The sequence below is a fragment of the Carettochelys insculpta genome, chromosome 12 (genome assembly GCF_033958435.1).
Source record: "Carettochelys insculpta isolate YL-2023 chromosome 12, ASM3395843v1, whole genome shotgun sequence".
In the NCBI taxonomy this organism is placed as follows: domain Eukaryota; kingdom Metazoa; phylum Chordata; order Testudines; family Carettochelyidae; genus Carettochelys; species Carettochelys insculpta.
Window position 1 is genome coordinate 37584354 of NC_134148.1, and position 17943 is coordinate 37602296.

Sequence of the window (17943 nt, forward strand, 5' to 3'; positions counted from 1 at the left end):
TTCCCTTCCCCAGGACAGGGCCCAGGTAAAGGAATGGAGGATTGTAAAACTTCTACCATATACTGCAGGTTGTGGACTCTCACTGTGGTGAGAGAGCTCCAGATTCCATCTTCAGTTATGATTCAGGTGCGTGTGATCAGGATGTGTCAGTTCTGCTCTGGTGATGGTTGGCCTACTTCCCTCCCTGCACTGTTACGGGTGTGTGTATAGCTCTGTTAATGAAGGGTGGCAGCTGTTAGCACACACTCCTCACGCAGAAAGCCATGCTAGTCTATATACTATACACTACTATATATATACCTACTCATGCAGGTAAGTTTACCCTCCCACAACTGAAACCTATTGGCATGGTGCTGGTATACCCTCTAAGCACCTCCAGACTCTGCCACTCATATGGGCAGCCCCCTGGAACTTCAGAAACAACCCTTAAATAAACTGCTGTTGCTGGGCAGAACCTAGGTCATGTGTCTGCCTAGTTTTCCCACCAAAACACCGAAAGAGCAGGAAAATGCCTGGAGGGGAAGGGAGAGAAAGATGGCCAAAAAGGAGGCCATGTTGTTGTTTGGACTTTTACAGAGTGGCATACACGTATTACTGGTAACCAGAGCTTTCCCCCTACAACTCCTGTACTCCACCTCAACAGAGTGCCTTGTGTACCTACACCATGTGTGCCATAGCCCCTGAGGGTAATGGGATCGATTATCTAACAGAGGGCAAAGGGATTTGTGCCACTTATAGCCATGCCTGCCTTGTCTGGCATCCTCCTTCCTTGGGAAGCTGAGGCAGGCCACAGAATCTGTCCCCTTGTAATAACTGGGTTTTCTGTGGGGATACTAGTGAGAGTAGGGCTGCCAATGTGTGTGCGGGGAAGGTACTCCAGGATCCACTGATTTACAAGTGCCCAGGGCTCCAGCCTACCCCCTTCACAACAGTGGCAGCAGCAGAGGGTGGAACTCTGTCCCTTTAAAATCCTGCTGGAGTTTGATGTAGCATAGTCCAGGCAGCACTGAGAGCTGGGTATGGGAGAATAACTCACAGATCCGTCTGTTCTGCCCAAGGCCCCACCCCTTTGGGAGGTCCAAAGCAAGCTCCCACCTTCTCCACTTGTCTGAGGTCTGGCAAAGTCTAGCATCACTTCTGAGAGTGTGAATTTAGGGCAAACTGCTTAGAGACACGGGTCTTCACTGCTGGAATGAGGGGTTCTCTGGGGGATACTAGTGAGGGTACCATTTCAGGGCAAATTGCTTAGAAACAGAGCTGCCACAGCCCAAGCCTGGGGTTCCTCCTCTATAAGGTACACCACAGCAGTCAAAAAGAGAACACTACACTGGCTAACAAGAATTCATACAGGCAACTCCCACAGACACTCTAATTCCCCTGTATTGCCACCAGTAGCATGCCTTCTACAGATGACTGATTACAGAAGCCAGTCTCATGAAATAAAAAGTTTTTTTCAGTCCCAGTAGATCAGCATTGCTCCAGGCCAATATATAACTCTTTCCCAAATATCACACCCTGACAATCCTTTAGAAACTAAAATCTAAGTGTTCATTTATGAAACAAAGGGTGAGAGTTAAAATGGCTAAAGGAATCAAATATATATAACAATTGAAAAGGTCTGGTACAGGCTTTTAACGGTGATGGAATACATTGCTAGCTTAAGTCAAGTCTCTGGAGTACTTTCGCAACTTGGATGGGTTATTCAGGCCATTGTTTAGAGCTTTACTTTGCAGCAAAAATTCTCCAGTGGTAAGAAGCAGGATTGAAGACAAAATGCAAGGGTTTTCAGGGCTTTTCATATCTTCTGCCATGTGGCAGGAATCCCATTGTTCTTATTTTGGAAAAAGTACAGCAACAAGATGGAGTTTGAAAGCTTGAAATTCGCCAGGAAGGCTCATCAGGTGCGGATTTGCACCTCCCAAGGTCCATTCTCAGTCAAGTACTTCTGTTCAGCTTGAATAGGTCCTTCACAATAGGCTGGCCAAATGTTTCAGTGATGTTACTCAGACTCAAACACACTGAAATACAAGTACAGAGCCCAAGCTCATAACTTCACATCCAAAAATGATACGTGTGTATGAATGGCCAGAGAATTATAAGCTTTTCATAGTCACCTCACTAAGTATACTTTTTACAGGATTGGTTGCAAATGTGTTAAAAGTGGTTGCAATAATGAGCTATATTATTCTACTTTAATTGCTTTGCTATGGCATTGGTTATGTGAGGCTCTCAAAGCGCCTTGAGACCACTAATAAATTTCATCCTTGCAAGAGCCATCTGACACTGGAAAGTATTCTAGATGGAGAAACACAAAGAGAGATTTCAGGTGTCTTGCATAAGGCTGTGGATTTGGGAATGGAATCTAGGTGTTCTGACTGCTAGGCATCTGCTCTGAATAGAGAATCCCCAGGAGAAAGCTAGGTGAAATAACACACAGTTGCTTTAGGGACTTGACACAAGACTAGATTCATACTTGGGGCTAAACAGGACAGGTATATACTATTAAAATTAAGCAGAATCAGCTGGCATGGTGACACAGAAGCAACAGTAACAAATCAGTGAAATTTCTCAGGCAGGGAAGCCTCACAAAGGCCCCAAAATAGCAGGATTCAATATAGAAGATGTCCTAATCTATTTAGCAAATAATAATGCAAACTACAAATATTTATAGAGGAAGAGCTGAGAGGCTGTTGAATGTTGAAAGCCAAGACTGTGTGTGTAAAGGTCTGTGTTTTTGTTTTTGTTTCCAAAGGACAGTGGAATGGCAAAGAACCTTATTTTAGGTTCTTACATCTCCTACATCTCCGGAGACCTCATACTTTGGACCTTACATGTACATCTTACATCTCCTACATCTCCGGAGACCTCATACTTTGGACCTACTTCTCATTTCTTGGGCCTGGTTGTAGATTGGAAGTAACTCACCTGAAGTTAACAGAATTACTTCAGTTTACACAAGCATCAGAGGATAATGTAAATGGTTGATGTCCACTGGGGATCAAATGTACCTGTCCAGGGATTAACAGAGGGATATTGTGACATGAACATTAAGAATAAGGCTCTCTTGCTTGCTTGTATCAGTTGTCAATCCCCCAACCACACTCCTAGGAGTTTTCCTGGGCAATGCAAGTTGCCTTGGGAGCTATGCACAGAGCCTGCTCCCATGCTGTGACACAGTGCAACTGTTTGCTATACTACACTGCGTTTTGGTTTGATGTCTCTGTAATGAAGAAAGAGCTTTCACTCTTTACTAACATACACATTTGTCCATTTTAAGCAGGATTATAGTGATGGCTATCGGCTTCACTGGTAATGCTCCTGTTTTCATTACGAATGTGGAGAAGAGGTTGAAAATGCATTTGAGTTGTTGGTTCCACTTTTCATGCAGAGAGTCTGCACTGATTAGCAAACAGTACAGAGAGGTAACATAATTACTTTTGCTTCTGTGGCTCAGTTTCTCCTCTACTGTCATTCATGGGACTGTTTTTATCCAGAGTGATTATGGATCTTATGCTTTTGTCACATGCTGCATTTCTGATGCACTTTCAACATTCCCAGACTGTTTGATTCCAAAGTGTCTATGGTGATACTTCCAAGTGTATATTAACCATGGTAACCTGGAACTCATTGCCTTCTGCTTCCCTGGTGACTATATACTCCTTTACAGCAGATTATTATCACAGCATGATAATTATCCTGAAGACCCAAAGCTTTAGGGCTAACATCAAAGAAGCATTTCTAGGAAGAGGAGCTGGCATTGGCATATGCCCCAGGGCAACTGTTGTAGCAACTTGTCAACTACATGGGCAAAGCTGCAGACAGCGAATAGACCATGTATAAGTATGCAGAAAAGGCAAGAAGCACAGCTGGGAAGTACATAACATTTCTATTAACTCCCAGTGCCAGGAGTAACAGGACATAAATCATAGGACTGGGAGGGACCTTGAGAGATCTTCTCCAATCCTTGCACTTATGGCAGGACTAAGTATTAACTAGCCTATGCCTTAAAAGTGTTTGTCTAAGCTGCTACTAAAAATTCCAGTGCCTGAGATTCCACAACTTCCTCAGTTATTACGGTGCTTATCTATTGTGATAATCAGGCAGTTTTTCATAATATCTAGACTAACTCTCACTTTCTGTAATTTAAGTCCACTGTTTTTTGTCCTCTCCTCAAAGGTTAATGGACGTTTTTAAATCCCTCCTCCTTGTAAAAATCCTTTATGTATTTGAAAACTGTTGTCATGTCCCCCTTCAGTCTACTCTTCTCCAGACAAAATAAACCCTTTTTTTTTTCTGTCTTACCTCATAGCTCATGCTTTCTAGCTAGCTAATAATTTTTGTTGCTCTTCTCTGGTCTTTGTGCAATTTGTCCACGTCTCTCCTGAAATGTGGCCCTCTGGACCGCATATATTACTCAACTTGAGGCCTACTTAGCGCAGAGTAGAGTGGAAGAATTACTTCTGTCTAGCTTACAACACTCCTACTAATATATCCCAGAATTATGTCAACTTGTTTTGCAACAGTAATTACACCATTCACTCATATTTAGACTGTGATCTCTTATTGGCTAATCCGCCCAGATACCTTTCTGCAGTACTCCTTCCTAGGCATTTATTTCCCATTTTGTATGTGTACAACTGATTATTCCTTCCTAAGTGTTGTACTTTGCATTTTCATGGATTGAATTTCATCCTATTTACCTTAACCAATTCTCCAGTTTGTCCAGGTCCTTTCAAATTGTAATCCTATCCTCCAAAGCTGTTATGATCCACCCAGTTTGGTATCAGCTACAAACTTTATAAGTGTACTCTCTATACCATTATTTAGATCACTGATGAAGATACTGACCAGAAGCAGTCCCAGAACTAATCCCTGCAAGATGCCCCTTGATATGTTTTTCTAGCTAGACTATAAACCATTTTCTATTTTAACTAACTATTTTCTAGAAATGGTTTTCCAACTAGTTATGCATCCACTTTTAGTAACTCCATCAAGGTTGTATTTCCCTAGTGGGTTTATGAGATGGTCATGTGAGATGGTATTAAAAGTCTTACTTAAGTGAAGATATATCACATCTACCACTTCCAGAAGGCTTGTCACCATGTCAAAGAAAGCTATTAGGTTGGTTTGACATGACTTGTCCCTGACAAATCTCTGATGATTCTTATTACATCACTTTATTATCTTCAGGTGTTTGCAAACTGATTGCTTCATTATTTGCTCCATTTGCTCCAGCTAAGCTGACTGCTCTGTAATTCCTTGGGAGGTCCTGATTCCCCTTTTTATAGATTGGCACTATATTTGCCCCTTTTCTATATAACCACTGCCAAAGGAAAAACTTCTGGACACTAAGACAGGTTCTTAGTCCTGTTGAATAAGGCCAAATGCTGTGGCAGAAAAATGGAAAGTCATGGTAATGAGTACTGCATTGAAATTTTATTAGTAGCTTGGCCACCTACCCTTAAACTTTAACTATACAATATCGTTTTGTGTAGATTAACAATTCCTGGCCTTATAAAGGATAAAAATAGTCGGTTTTTCTGTAGCCAGTTGCCATGTGTGGAGAGCACGTGGTCAGAGAGCACAGCAGCAGTCTTGTTTTCACATTTCAATATGTTAAAAATACTTCATTTTAAATTAAAAAATTTACCTCTTCACTTCTGTGGACAAACTGAATTGCTGATCGTATGTATCCTTGTTGGCTTTATAGTGAACTAGACCTGTGCTCTGAATCCCACACCCACTACATATAGCTGCATTGTATGCAGCAGGTTAACTTGTGATCTATTTAGCACTAGATCTGCCTAATTCTTATATCTCTTTAGAAATCTGAAGTGAAAATGACAAGCTACCAGATTTAGTATTTAACATGTATTCACAACATTTATGTCTAGTGAGCTATTACTACCAAATTCTTTTTACAGGGTACAATAGACAGAAACCCCTGTTGGACCTAATGGCTGCATCTACACTAGCAAGTCCTTAAATATTTTTTGAAAGAAGGGGGCACTTTCAAAAGATCCCACAGAGCCTCTACAGACACAAAGTGTTCTTTCAAAAGTAAATTAAAAGACTGTGGCTCTCCTTTCAAAATCACTCTTCTTTTCCCATTTCAGGAAGAGCTCCTCCTTTCAAAAGCTTTTTTTGAAAGAAAACACGTGCAGATGCTTTGCAGGCCCTTCTCTTTTGGGGAAAAAAAAGAAGTCCACCTGGGACCTGATTTTTTGCTCCCCAGCCTGTTCTTTCGAATGAGTGGGGGCTGTGTGGATGCTTTTTGTTTGAAAAAGGAGATCACTCTTTTGATCCCCTTTCTGGTGCGTGAACGCACTTTTTGAAAAGAAGTTCTTTCGGAAGAGATCTTCTGGAAGGGCTTTTTTCAAAAGATCTCCATAGTGTAGATGTAGCTAATGAGAACAGTGGCTATCACGAGCATCCATGCTGGCCTTGCTCTCTCTGAGGCTAAGGCTATGTCTGCACTAGGGCATAATGTCCATTTTAAGCCACGTAAGTTGATTTTACAATGTGACTGTCTTCACTGAAAATATCATGAGGTTGATATTAAGAGGTGCTAAGGCTGACCCTCTCACCCCGCCCCTTCAATGTGGTAAAATGCCAAGTTTGAATTGACAAGGTCAAATTAATGCTAGTGTGGAAACAATGTTACTTTAAATTGATTTTATCGGCCTCCAGAGGTATCCCACAATGCACTGAATGTGTCTGTTGTGGCCACTTTCACCTCTGCTGGTCTCCAAGTGTGCAGGAAGTAGGAAACAAATAGCCTGGCAATTTGAATTCTTTTTGTTTCTGGCCAGTGTGGTGATTGCACCTAGCCATGGTTTCTCAGGGTTGCAAATGAGCCCCAGCACAGAGCCATCAGGAGAGCCAGGATCTCATTTCTGTGTGGGTGGATGAATATGTGCTAAGTAAACACCAGGGACACTCAGCAGTGCCGCATGAAACTCAGGCTTTCCCCACACACTCACATGGCTGCCGGGCTGTGCAGACTATGCCTGCAGACAGCCGCATACCCTGTTCTGCTTGGGGTGAAGTCATTTTCTCTGTACAGGATTTACCAGGAGAGGCCGAGGAACTTGTTTAATATGTCCTGAGAGCACCTAGCTGACTGAACCATTTCAACAGGTTGTTCAGCTTGTTTCTGCCGCTTCACATTTTATGGGGCTGCTCCCACAAGCTGCCATGCAGAGGTTACATTTTTAAGTGGTCACTGCTGTGCTTCATTCTGTCCCTTTGTAAAGAATAGGGATTTTAAAAAATAACCTTGCTGTCAAAAGTATTTCACCTCTTTTGGTCAGTTCTGGGAGCACTCTACGGTTGCTGTACACCCAATCATACAGTCTGGCTCAAGATTCATTGGGATGGCAGCAGAATCTGACTGGGGGGAATAGGGAGAAGGTGTGGCTCAGGGGAGAATTTCATTGGAAGGAATGTAGCTTGTTTTTAAAGAAGAGCAATGACCTTGTTGCCAAATGAGTTCTGGGCTCACCCAACTGACTGAACCATTTCAATTGGTTGCTCAACGTGTTTTCTTAGCTTCATGCTTGTATGGGGCAGTCCCCCATCCCAAGGCACCATGCAGCTGGCAGATTAACTCCTGCCCCACCACACCATGTGACTAGCCCCTATGCCCCCACACGACATGGCGGCTGGATAGTGCGGACCATGGTTCCTGACAGTGGCAGGTCCTGCCCTGCATGAGGCTTCACTGCGTGAGAGGGCTTACCCTCATTAGGATGGAAGCAGAATGTGACTGGGGGACATACAGAGTTTTCTCCCTTTCCAAATTGTGTGTCTTGGGGGAGGATTTCCTACGACAGGATGGAGCTTATGGGCTCTTTCTCCCTATCCTCTCGCACACAGACAGTTGCTAGGGCTTCTTTACCAGAAGAGGCAAGGGAATCCCTTCATTCTTTCCTCAACTTTTCTATCTTCTAATACTTCCTTAACTTTTCCTTCTCTTCTCAATCCACTATTACTTCTGACTGGGTAATGTCTCCTTCCAGCAGCTGCTAGACACCAACACCCTCTGGGATTCTTTCTTTCTCTTCTGTTTAATCTTGGGGATTCATAATGACTCTGGAGCTAATAGTTCTCACAGTCTCCTTGCATCATGGTAGAAATATTAGTGCAATGATCTTTCTAGACTGTTCTTCACTTCTATGTGGTGATGACTCACTGAATTTTCTCTCTCTCTCTCTCTCCCCCCCATCCTTCAAGCCTGGCTTCTTTGGCCAGATACACTACCATTACACTACCACTTTTTTAATGTATCTTCTTTCCTTGTGAATAATACGAAATTTTTCCCTAGTAGCTTGAATCCTGTTTGGTGTATTTTTACTGGGGAAGAGATGCTAACCTGTAGAAACCAATGCCCTCTGCCTTTCCTTCTCTTCTTCTTTTGAGTCATGCTAACCGCTAGACACCAATGCCCTTTGGGATTCCATATTTTCCTTCTTTCCTTGAGAGTAAGATGAAGGCTTTTACTGGTAGCATGGACCCACTTTGTTTCACTTAGATATCATGGGCTTCAGTGTTTGAAGCTCACCTGTTTGGTGTATTTTCACTGGGGGACGAGACCCCTGAAAAATGGCCCTTTTTCGCTTCTGGGTGGTGACAGCTGACAAATTTCTCTCTCAAACCTGGCTCTTTCAGCCTCTTTCTTTTCACTTGTATTTAATGTCAATTTGAAGTCTCTTTAAAACACTCTTTTGTAAAAGCTGCCTCTTTCTGTAGAGATGATTTTCTGTTTTTTTTTTTTTAAAAAAGTGCCTCTTTCCATAATGCAGACTACTCAATTTCTCTCACTGGGGAAACAGACTGCTAAAAAATGGCCTTTTTTCCAACCGGCAGTGGGTGAATGAAGGCAACGTAGTCTGGGAAGATGACATCATGCATCCACAATCACTTGAGAGGCATTTATTTCCCATAACACACTGGCAAAAAAATCCAGAATGCAACAGAACTGAAGGAAGTGTGGGGTAGGTGCCCACAATGCACTGCTGCAACAGTAGAATTTTGGTGAGTTAGTGGGGACACACTAAGTCGACTTTGTAAGCAGGTGCGGCCACTCAATTTTGACTTTATAAAATCTAGTGTTACAAAGTTGTCTTCAATAAATTTGACTTTGCCTAGTAGTGTGGGTGTAGCCTAATTCTGTGCTAGGGAAACAAGTCAATTTCACATGAACAAGTCTAGCTGTAGCATTTGCGTAGCTAGAACCAGTGTATTGAAATCGACTTATTTCCCTACTGTAGGCCTAGCCTCTATATGTTCCTGTCAACTGTCTTTAATCCACATGATAGCATGGCATACAGTGTCGACTGCCAACCCCAAAGAGATTTTTGCACTTCTTTACCAGACATGCAAAATTGAACTCCAGAAGATTGACCCTGACCGGGTCGATCCTCCTCTTAGCATGGACAAGCCCTGAGAGAGCCAGAAAGTCAGCTTTATGAAGGCAACGGGTGGAATCTGACAATACCTTGTAATTGAGAGAAAAGAAACCAAATGCATTATGTATGAGCAGAAGGCTTGGCATGATGTTAACAATGAAGGAGGTGTATCAAGGGGAAAATAGATTGCAAACATTGGCTTTGCTCTGTTCCCTGGAAAGGGGTCTGTGTTGAGGACAGCTGTCCATCCTGATTGTAGCTCTTGGGAGATTAACTAGCAGAGGCTGAGGATGTTATCCTCTGAGTCAATGTATCCACTGGCTACCCTGGCCACCTCCCTCTCTGTCCACTTCTGAGCCCTTTGTGGCTTTTTGGTCAGTGGCCTTTCTGTCAGCTGGGGCCCTGACCAGGGTCTTTGATAGCTTACAGCTCAGCTGGGTAATGCACTAATGATACAGTTCACCATGATGGGAGTCCCCACCTCAAAGCAGCACAAATCCCATTCTGTTTTATTTGGTAGCTGTTTTCTGTCAATGAGCTTTGAAGGTGGGGCATGGTGTGTGATAGTAGCTGGTCTCTGACTGATACTGCCTTTTGTTTTTCAAGTGCTACATTTCTGCTGTTTTGTTTTTAATGCTAGCAACATAAATCCAGTGCCAGGGAAATGTGCCACACTTCTGACTGCAGTGGAAACTGAGCTCTCTTTACTTGCAAAGACACATGGGGAGGGACGGCCTTTGTGGCTGAGTGAGCATGGTGATGAGTATTTGTACTATAGAAGCTCCAGTCAGAGTTCAGGACCCTGTTGTGCTAGGTGCTAGACACACATGTATATTAAAGACATTTCCTCAAAGAGGTAAGTAATTCAGGCCCAGCTCCTTCCTGTTCCCCACTCCCAAGCCTGGGTTGCAGCAGGCTGAAAGTAACTCAAAATTTCTTACAGGTACTTTTCTATTGCAAAGTTGAGTCACTGATGGCTCTTTAACTCCCTGCTGGCTTTTGCCACAGCTTAGCCAGCTCATGCCAGAGCTGCACACCAGGGTGAACTGGCATACTTTCACCTCTGTCCTTAGCTGAATCCCACCCTTGGACATCTCATACAGATCAACTGGCAGAAGACAGATGGCCCCTGCTAATGGCAAGCCAGATTGGGTTAGGGAGCTATAACACAGTTTTCTGTGCTGTGAGCACCAACACACACACACAAACACTCACATGTATTTTTAAAACAATCCATTGAGAAGCTGCCTCAGGGTTACAATGGTAACTAAAATCTAGTTCCCTATTCCCACCCATAGTTCTACCTTCTTCTGCCACCATTTCTACATCGTCTATTTCAGGCTGTGCTTGTCTTAAATGTGGCTTCCTCCAGTTTCCAGCCATACCAGAGAGCACTTCATTTCTGGGAATCAAAAACAGGGCAGGGGAATAACTGAGCTGCTGTAAAAGTCAGGGAGCAGAGCAAACACTATTTCCCTAGAATTAACTTGAAAGCAAATTCTGTTCCCCAGTTTCTGCCATTGGCTCATTGATTCTTCTTGGGCTTAATTAGCAGTTACTACTTTTTCTTAATTTACCTCTAAAACTATTTAGTGAAGATGGCTCCTGAACAGATAGCCCCTTGAGAAATTTCAGCAGCAGAAAAATCTGAAGAACATTGGGATCAGATCTGTGGCCCAGAACAAATACATTAGAACAAGGAGTTGCTGAGAAGTCTTTCCACACTATTCATTGTTATAGCCTGAATTCTGTGAAAGACAATTTACAGATAGATGTAAGATCAAAATGCACACTTGCAAGGTGAGAAATCTAGTGACACAACTAGCAAGCCCAGTCAGTGGGGATGGGAAGACATGTTTCTGAGCAGTTACATTTAATCCTGATATTTTTGTGATTTTTCTTGTTTGTGACATAGGAAGGAAGGTTAAGGAAAGTTTATCTCTGCTGTAGCTTGTGTTTGGATTGTTGTGGGCTGAAATTCTTGCTGTTAGCTAAGCTTAAGGAATCCTAATGAGCAATGCGGGGGTTACTAACCATTCTTAAAACAGTACTAAATGTACTAGGTGAACCTTGTTGGCACAAATTGTAACTGAAGAGTACTACTGGCCCCGAGTGCATGATCAGAAAGTGGAAGTCCCATGACTGACACTTTGCACTGCAAGTTATTGCTGCAGTATTTCTTTTTCTTTACAACTTTATATGGGACTATAGTTGAAAGAGGACTTTGAGTGTAAGGGATCTGAGAACTAATAACAGAAGATAGCTATCCATGTGGGGTTCAAGATGATGTTCTTCCCGTACAGAATTCAAAGGTGTTTGCGTATGTAGGGCATATTGGCTTATGGAGCATCCAAAGAGAAAAGTTTGTGACTTCTAGGGTGGCTTTTCTGTATTTTGCAATGCTGAACAGAATGAAAGATCCAGAGATGTTAGAAAAAGGCATCTGGAGATTGCAATGAGTTAAATAATGTGTAAATGGATTACTTTAGCTGCCTTCTGTGGATGGATTCAAAACTGCTCAATGGTGGGTCATATGCCCTATAATACCAAAAGCTAACATGGTTTCTTGTTTGTTTTGGGTAGCAGAGACCCTGTGAGCTTGGAGCAGAAGAATTTGCATTCCAAACTGGCTCTTTCTATGAAATTCTGTGGAATGATTGTGAACTGCTACCACTGGACTCAGATTTGAGAAGACATAGGTGAGAGAAATATTTGGCAATCTGACTGCTAGCTTGAAAGAGAAGTCAGTCCACCCAAAGAAAGATTTCATTCCCATTTTTGCTCCTAATATTTTTGATCCTCTTAATTTTCCAGATTGCTTCACATAAGAAGCTTCTCTTGTATTCTGTGCTTGAATGTTTAATCTTTTCAAACTGAAGCAGGAATTTCACTGAATGCATGATCTCTTATCCAGAACCCTGAGTTCTAAACATCCTACTTCACTGTGGGAGTGCTTGAAAATGTGACTCGCCTATGGGAGGACACAACTGCAGTTTGAACCGGAGCTGAGTTTTGGTTAAATACTCTGAAATTCTGGACCATCTGAAGTCAATGGCAAGTTGACTAGATAGACCTCAATGGAGCCAGGATTTCACCCACGACTTGAGGCTTATGCCACTGTTGACTTTTTTTAGCTGACAGAAATAATGAATCACTTCCTAAAGGAAATGTTTGATTAATTAAACTACTGATCAGAAAACATGTTGATTTTTTAAAAAAGTGCTAGAATTCACATGCTGCTGTCTGTGTGACATGTATAAATGGTATGTCTAATCTTACATTGACAAAAGCTGTGTTTATTAATTGACCTAACTCAAGCTACTGAGAAGGATTTAGATTGTATCAATAATTCAGTACGAGGCACTATGCAAACATCAGCTAAAAAACTGCAATATTGCACACTAAAACTTCATTTAGAAACTGTCAGAATCATGTATGGCTTTCTCTGCTACTTGTGTTTACTTCTGAGTGGCCTGTGCAGAATGTTCACAGTTCATGTGAACGATCCTATTTACTTTTGGGTTTTTTCTTTTGTTGAAAATGAAACAGCCACATAAAATCAAATTGTCATTAGCTTTTAAGAGGGATTTCACTTGCACTTAGCACACAGTTGGGGCCAGAGTGAAAGCTCGATAAGTGCCTGAACTATTCATCTGGAAACTACATCTTGCACAGGAACCTAAATGTCAAATTCCACAGTCCCCTTATAGCCAGAACTCTTTCAACTGTGTTTTCCCCCATGACTTTTCTTCATTTTTTCTACAGATGTAACTGCGCTTGTCTTTAAATATGATAAATTGAATTTGGGAATGCCACTATGTAGGGCACAGCACGCTATCGTCCAGAATTTCATATGACACTTAACTAGAGTAGCATGTAAACAGATCCCAGGGGAGAAATGTATTTTGAAATGTGCTATTTGTGTTAGTAACGTGAAGCAATTAATGAACCAGAAGAGTGAGGAATGAAGGGAATCACCTGAAGTTCTTATAAAGACACGAGTAAAGCAATGGGCCCTATGTTCAGACCCGCTGAAAATGGGTGCGGCTCCTGTGGAAATCTGAGACACATTCAGCCATGCCATAGCTTATGTTTTCCATGTACAAAGAATAGCATGTATTCTCAGTCTCAAGATAAAGTGAAAACAACAGAAGAAAGAACAAAATCTACAGGAGAGAGCATCCTGTGTGTGTGTTTCCAGTTTTGAACCGTCTCAGAACACACCAGAGAAACAGAGACTCCACCCCACATTTAAAGTGGCAGCACTCTGAAACAGCATAAGAACATTGTTCATCCACCACAACTTTGAGAATGACATGAATTACAGGTCTGGTAATCTTGGGGGCAAATGGGTGGGTGTTAAAATGATGTAACTTGTATTCACTTAGCAATCAAAGTTTACTCCCTTCTACCAGTCAGTGGAGTGATTCCAAATTTAATATATGGAGATATACCTATTTCATGGAACTGGAAGGGACTGCAAGAGGTCATGGTGTCTAGTCCCCTGCCCTCAAAACAGAGCTTATCACCCTCTTTTTGTTTTTTTTAAATCTCTTTGCCCAATGTCCCCCTCAAGGATTGAGCTTACGACCGTGGGTTTAGCAGGCTACTGCACAAACTGCTGAGCTATTCCTCCCACATAAGAACATAAGAATGGCCATACTGGGTCAGACCAAAGGTCCATCCAGCCCAGTATCCCGTCTACCGACAGTGGCCAATGCCAGGTGCCCCAGAGAAGGAGAACAGAAGACAATGATCAAGTGATTTATCTCCTGCCATCCATCTCCTGCCCTTGTACTGAAGGCTAGGGCACCACACTTTACCCCTGGCTAATAGCCATTTATGGACTTAACCTGCAAAAATTTATCGAGCTCTTTTTTAAACCCTAATAGAGTCCTGGCCTTCACAGCCTCCTCCGGCAAGGAGTTCCACAGGTTGACTGTGTGCTGTGTGAAGAAAAATTTCCTTTTATTAGTTTTGAACCTACTACCCATCAATTTCATTTGGTGTCCCCTAGTTCTTGTATTATGGGAAAAGGTAAATAATTTTTCTATGTTCACTTTCTCCACACCATTCATGATTTTATATACCTCTATCATATTGCCCCTCAATCGCCTCTTTTCCAGACTGAAAAGTCCCAGTCTCTCTAGCCTCTCCCCATATGGGACCCGTTCCAAACCCCTAATCATCTTGGTCGCCCTTTTCTGAACCTTTTCTAATGCCAATATATCTTTTTGAGGTGAGGAGACCACATCTGCACACAGTACTCAAGATGTGGGCGTACCATAGTTTTATATAGGGGAATTATGATATCTTTTGTCTTATTATCTATCCCTTTTTTAATAATTCCTAACATCCTATTTGCTTTACTAACTGCCACTGCACACTGCATGGATGTCTTCAGAGAACTATCCACTATAACTCCAAGATCCCTTTCCTGATCTGTCTTAGCTAAATTTGACCCCATCATGTTGTACGTGTAATTTGGGTTATTTTTTCCAATGTGAATTACCTTACACTTACCCACATTAAATTTCATTTGCCATTTTGCTGCCCCGTCACTCAGTTTGCTGAGATCTTTTTGTAGTTCTTCACAATCCCTTTTGGTTTTGACTGTCCTGAACAACTTGGTGTCATCTGCAAACTTTGCCACCTCACTGCTTACCTCATTTTCTAGATCATTGATGAACAAGTTGAACAGGATCGGTCCCAGGCCTGACCCCTGGGGAACACCACTAGTTACCCCCCTCCATTGTGAAAATTTACCATTTATTCCAACCCTTTGTTTTCTGTCTTTTAACCAATTCCCGATCCATGAAAGGATCTTTCCTCCTATGCCATGACCGCCTAATTTACATAAAAGCCTTTGGTGTGGGACCGTGTCAAAGGCTTTCTGGAAATCTAGGTATATTATGTCCACTGGGTGCCCCTTGTCCACATGTTTATTAACCCCTTCAAAGAATTCTAATAGATTAGTTAGACACGACTTCCCTCTGCAGAAACCATGCTGACTTTTGCCCAACAATTCGTGCTCTTCTACGTGCCTTGCAATTTTATTCTTTACTATTGTTTCTACATGAACAACTGAGATGAAAATTGAGGGTTTACTGTATACATATCTCACAGTCCTGGCAGGAACCTTTAGAGGTCATTGAGTCCAGTCCCCTGCCCTCACAATAGGACCAAGCACCATCCATTACAGATATTTTTTTAAAATCTGTTTGCCCCAGACCCCTATCTGGCCTCCTCAAGGATGAAATTCACAACCTTGAGATTACAAGTTAAATGCTCAAACCACTGAGCTATCCCTTCCCCCTTTTTATTTTTCCCCCTGCCTTCTCAACTCCTGTCCTCTGACCCCAGTCCTAGGTTCCCCCACCCTGCTCCCCTGTGAAAAAGCAAGCAGTTACCCTTCTAGAGCTAGATCGTGATCTGTTAACCCAAGTATATATCATATACATGTAAGTGAGAAGAAAAGCAGTGTAATGTGGAAGGCAACTCATCTACTATATATTTTAGCATGTCTGTCTGTTGGTGCTATGTTTGTTCAAGAACTCCTCTTACATTGTAAGAGCTGTGATGGCAAAATTTGGCATCCAGCTTCCACTTATCCTAACTTAAACTGAGGTCAGAGTTTGATTGTGCCTGGAAAGTGGGAAATGCCTGAAATCCCAGGATTTCCCAGGACATGGAAAGGGAGGGGCACCACAGGAGGGATGACATAATACAAACTCACCACTAGGGGTAGCGAGTGCAGGGAACAGTGATTCTGCAGAGTGACCACTGGGGGAAGCCACAGCAGGAAAACAGTAAGTCCTCCACACAATTAGTCCCCCAATCATACCCTGTTTCCTTGTATTTTCCAGACATAACCCCCCACCACACCTTATTTCACTTAAATATCCGAGTAGTGCCAGCTCAATTTGCTAGTGGTAGAATATAAGGAGAAGCAGGTGGGGACTCTGTTTTGTTTTACATACTATTGCTACTTGCTTTTTTTTGCTTTCTCTGATCTTTCTGACACACACGACTCCTACTCCTACCTTATTGGTAACTTACACTAAGTTTGATCGTTTACTGCTTTAAATGAAACCCTTTCAAGGAATCACTTTGTTCATTCAACTGGTGTCTTACAAAACCTGATTTTAAAAAGTTTTCTAAAATCCACATGCTCTTGCTGACTGTACAATATATGTAAAGCATATGTTGTTTGATCTTGAATTAACAAAAGATGTGGTTTAGATCATCTTACCTCAAAAATTCCTGAAAAGGATTTGGCTCATATGAGTTATTTAGTACCAGAGGCTGTACAAACATTGACTGTAATAGCAGACTGTTAAGGTCAAAAGTAAGGCTAAATGCATAACATTTAGTTTGCCTTGAAAAGCGCATTCATGATCTAGTTATGGGGCAGTTGAAAAACATGTTTCCAAGAGCAGTGGCTTATAGTTTAGTTTTGGATGATAAAATAACTAACTTTGATTAACTTCAAGCTTCAATAGATCAAATATTTTTTTGTCATGGACAGGCAGTCTTGACAATTAGTGGCACCAGTTTAGTCCCATGTATTTGTAGAAATCACTCAACCCAGATGGAGGATCTCACTCTCTGCTGTTTTGAAGGTTTCTCTGTCTTTGGTGTCTACGTCAGGGGCAGAAATTATATATGTATGTTTGTATATTACATAACTGAATTTAAGTTCCTTTATGGCTACACCAGACTGTTTCGAAGGGAGAAGCTTTCCCTCCAGCTTACACCTCCCACCTCCCATGGAGATGGAGAACAGACATCAACAAGAAGGCACTCAGCCATCATCTTAGCTTGTCTTTACCAGACCTGCTAAATTAACAGCAAACTGATCACAGTGGTGCCACTTTAATGGGAAGTATAAACAGGCCCTCAGATGTGACTGTTCTAGCTTTGGCAAAGGCAGAGGGCTTGCAAAGGTCATGAAAGAGATGACTAATGCTTTTGAAAATGCAATGGGCCAGATTCCAGGCTAAGATGCACAGCACAAACACATCACAACAAGTATTTTCCAGGTAATGAAACTGGTGAGATTGTAACCGGGAATTAGCACAGTGAGCAGCTTTCTTTCCTACACTCAACTACCCTGATAACGTGCTTAGTATGCTGAGTGTGCAGTCTCTTCTTGATGATGAACTGTAAAGTACTATGTAGAATCCTGTTCAGAAACAGGAAATCAGAGTGGGTGAAATTTATCCCCAGCCAGAGGGCATTTAAAAAGCCCTCCATGCCACAGAACACTTGTTGAACCATTGGGCCCTGGTGATGGACAGAAGATGAGCACAAGGAGGGAGCTCTAGCTCCATGCTGCCAAGGTGAGCTCCTTGTGTGTCTAGAACAGGTCAGTATAGCAAGGCATTTTGGGAGGGACCACTAAATTATTTTTCCCACAGATTTTAAAGGTGTTTGGGGGCAGGGACAGTGTTTTTTGTTCTGTGTTTGTACAGTCCACAATGAGGTCCGCTCCATGACTCGTGCTCTTACATGCTACCATTATAGTAATAAA